We start from the raw sequence: 4,125 nt of genomic DNA on the forward strand, positions 1-4,125 counted from the left end.
TCTTATCAAAACAGTCAGTTTGATGAAGAGTTTAATGAGTGGCACCACACCCTAACTGCTGCTGTGAATAAAGTTCCAAGTAATGTAATTATACAGTGTATTTTTGGCAATTGAGGGAACTAGACTTTTGGTCTTTTTTTCTTCTTTGGTCAGAGGAGACAGTAGGAAGTGTCTGTTTAATTGAATGTGGTGGTGATATGGCGAAGGTATATTAGTATATTTCTACACAAAGACACACTGTCTAGTTTGATGCGTTTCATGTAATGTTGTCACTGTCATGAGGCTGACGATGTGCTGCGCTCTGTCATTCTTTTCTCTGATTTCTAGTAACTGCCCTCAATTCCTAACACGACCTACATAATCTAATGTTGATCAATGGATTTGCTAGAGGCGAGAAAACAAACAAACAGTATTATCTCTGACAGATGTGTCATAAATCTATTTTTTTTCAGTGACTTTGTATTTATTTGGCTTGACTGTAGTGCTCTGAAAGGTTGAGCTGTCCATGGTGCTGAACTTAATGCCAACCAGTCTGAAAACTATATTTTTCTTACGTCTTGTGCATCAACAAACAACGTTTGACATTGACATTCCGCTGTTTATTTATGTTTTAGTGTTTTTGTATTTACCGTCACATATATTGGGCTGTCAGGGACAAAATTTAAAAAAGTTGCCTTTTTTTTTTTTAAGTTTAAACAATTGACTCTCAATGGATTTATTCACCAGGACTAAACGACCAATATTCTATGAGACAGGACAGATATAAATTTATCATTTTCTTAATAACACTCTCCTGCAATTCAACAAATTTTGCGAAAACTTGGGGTCTTTGGAGAGTAACTGCGCTGTCCGTGGTGCTGATTCCACTGTAGTTTAATGTTTCCTTGACCTGTAAATTAAAAGATATGTTCATTTTATAAATTGAACTAAATTACAACAAATCCCATGTTGTTTCTAACAGCTGCCTTTGCCTTCTCCTAAATCAGTTCATTTTAAAAGCTTTTTATAAAAAAGAGTGTCACGTGTCAGCAGCAGCAGTTCAATATCATTTTTTTACAACTAAACTTGATTACATGTGTTCCCCAGTTGAAAATATACTCACTCCCAGCGCCTCCTCCCTGCAGCCGCATGAGCTAAGCTGAGGCGGATGATGAAAAGTTAATGATTTCTTTCTTTTATTTCCACTTCTCAGATTTGCCCGTGGGTCACTCTGAGTGTGAGACACGAGAAGGAGAAGGATAAAAGTATAGATTTCTCTGTTCCTTATGAAAAGTTCGACTGCGTCAGTCATCTTAATATTCTGCCCTCCTAGTCACCTGGGAGGAAAAAAAAGAAACTTTTGTCTGTTTTTACACAGTGTTCTTTTCATATGCATGAGGCCATATCAGGAAACGGCAGGCATTATCTCCTCCTGAATATAACAAGTACACTGTGGTTTTGCCCGCTGTCACTGAGGTCTGTGCACAGCCTTTGCTGCATTACAGCCAAAACACAAAGCTCCCACTCTGAGAGACCGAGGAGCTTTTTGCTCTGCAAGATCTGCTGCTCTGTTGCTCTCTGACACCGAGCAAAACAATGCCAGAAACCCAGTGTTTGTGAATTTAAAGCAGACCATGAGCTGTTTACCTGCTGGATCCTAGCAGATGTGTTAGTGTATGATTGCGGTGAGCGTTTTTCATCTGCATTTACATGTCTAAAGAGTATCTCCGAGTTTAATGTCGATGAAAGAAAAAGGCCTCGGGAGACTGGATGTGACTCGTTACCACGCTGTATGTCCTGGAATGCCTCTATGGTAGAGCGGGAAAAATATACAGGAAAATAATTTGCATATTTTTTTTATCGTTCGGCAATTTGTTACAAAGCGCTGAAAGCTAAAATAGATGTTTTATGTCCGTCATTAACTTAGTACATGTTAATCATCCTAACGCCCAGGGGACAATGATGATTAATGTAGAAATGAGTCTAAAAATATGCAGAATAGTTAACTTAGATGCCACAGCTTCAAATTATACTTCAAGTTATACTTGCTATGTGTGACTTTTATATTCTTGTTTCGTGAGGATGGACTGCATGGTTCATCACTGTACGTTCCACCGTCTCCATGGAGTCTCTTGCCTCTAACAAATATTTATTTCCTTCCACATGAAACAAATACATTTTCTCTCAAAGTTGAAAGTCTGCTTTATTTGCATTTATATTTCCAAGTCTGTCTTCTTCAATTCTACTGCACCTGCATTTCTTTTTTTTGTTGCAAAAGTAATCTGACAAATATGCCCCGAAACTTTATATTCCTTCAACTGTGTGACTCTACGTGTGTGTGTGTTTGTGTGTTCCCCCAGTGAGCAGAGTTGCAGACCCACCCCAGATTTTGATTAATGACACTTACAATTAATCAGGTGTCTGTGGACGGGGGTGCAGTGGCTCAATGCAGGGACGATGATGCAGCGTGTGCAAGTTTCTTAAAAATGATTAAAAATACACTAATTTGCCTTTTTTAGTACACCAACGTTTGATCACAGTAAATTACTATACCAATAAGTTCCTGAACAAATCTCCAAAAATATGTCAATTTCTGTGTGTGTGTGTGTGTGTGCGTGTGCACCTTTCTCTAAATGAGACAAAGAAAAACTAAAGATTTAATGACTAACTTTGGTGCTGCTTCAGAGTTTTGATGAGATCTGCAGGTAAATTACATTATTTTTGTTCTTTTTTAGTTCCACCTGTCTTCACCTGTTCAATGCTGTAACAGATTTTGTGTGATACAATGAGACCTCCACCCAGTTCCAATCAGCATATAGCAACAATGCCACATGTTTTCCACCTGCAACCTCATTTGAGCAGATGCTCTCAACTTGAACTGCACCGCAGGCTGCAGGGATGTGACAGGTGTCTGAATTAGAGATGCAAATACAGTCAGCTATTTTGCATACCAGCAGAAAGTCGTTTGTACAGGCAAAAAAAGAAAAAAAAATCTTATGACTTGACTACTATTATCGCTGTTTAGTCTTCACTTTTTACTCAGATTTTCTAAAAAAAAAAAAAAAAAAAAAAACAGAAATTTAAACTGTATTTAGAATAAACACAACAGATTAAATTGTCAAATTAATATAAAAATGCACCATATTTGCTTGGTGTGAATTAATTTATATTTTATTTTTTGTTATTCACTTAATGACATCACGAGTTTCTTTTTAAATAAACATGTAATTGTCCAATCGTTTACATTCACCTAAATCATGAATCACAAGTGATAATTAGAAGACTAAATCACAATGATCCTGATGAAGCTTTTTACACCTCTTTCTCTCTCTCAGCGACACATAGCGACGTGTCACCCTGACACAAACTGACAGATTGTCAGACTGACACGGCGTTACACGAATCTACTATTTTCAGACCCAATTTGCACCTGTTAATAGTTACAGACGTCAAACGGCTTGCTCTCTCCCTGTCCTTGGCAGCAGACATGTTGGATGTCATAGCTGAGAAAGTCACCTGCCAGGCAATGCGTCACTTTTACTACCAACCCTCCACCCTGCCCATATTCCCCGACCCCCTCCTGCTGCACTTAGACTCATTTTTGATGCAAGACACATAACAGGATACTCTACACTTTAATCCACGCTCCATGTCCTGCATACTCATGAGTTGTCAGATTTTCTGCACAGCAGTTCCTCCTGTTTTCTGTCAGTACACTGAGAAATGACTCAGGTATGTGAGTCGGTGCACTGTGGTGATGTTGTAAATGCTCAACACAACTTTAATTATGAAAATCAGCATCATGTAACAGAGTTAACCTCACTAAAAAGGTGACCGAAACCTTTCTGATGAGTTACACAACGCCCATCAGACTCTTAACGACTGTTTACACTTTACCAGTTGACCCTAAGGCCCCACCCAACAGAGGGGAGCTGAAGTAGCTTTATTCTTTCACACCTATAGTATACTGTATATTTGCCTCTTGGATGAGAGTTGAAATGTCTACTTTTAGAAGATTCACATCCATTTGCCTAACAGAACTCTGTAACCATCACTAAAAAGCATTTTTTAAATATGAATTTAAAAAATCACCCAAAACATGCCTTACTTGGCAGCATGTTTAAAAAATACTTTTTGGAGTTTAAA

This window comes from Cynoglossus semilaevis, chromosome 11 (genome assembly GCF_000523025.1).
Source record: "Cynoglossus semilaevis isolate Cse_v1.0 chromosome 11, Cse_v1.0, whole genome shotgun sequence".
Lineage (NCBI taxonomy): Eukaryota > Metazoa > Chordata > Actinopteri > Pleuronectiformes > Cynoglossidae > Cynoglossus > Cynoglossus semilaevis.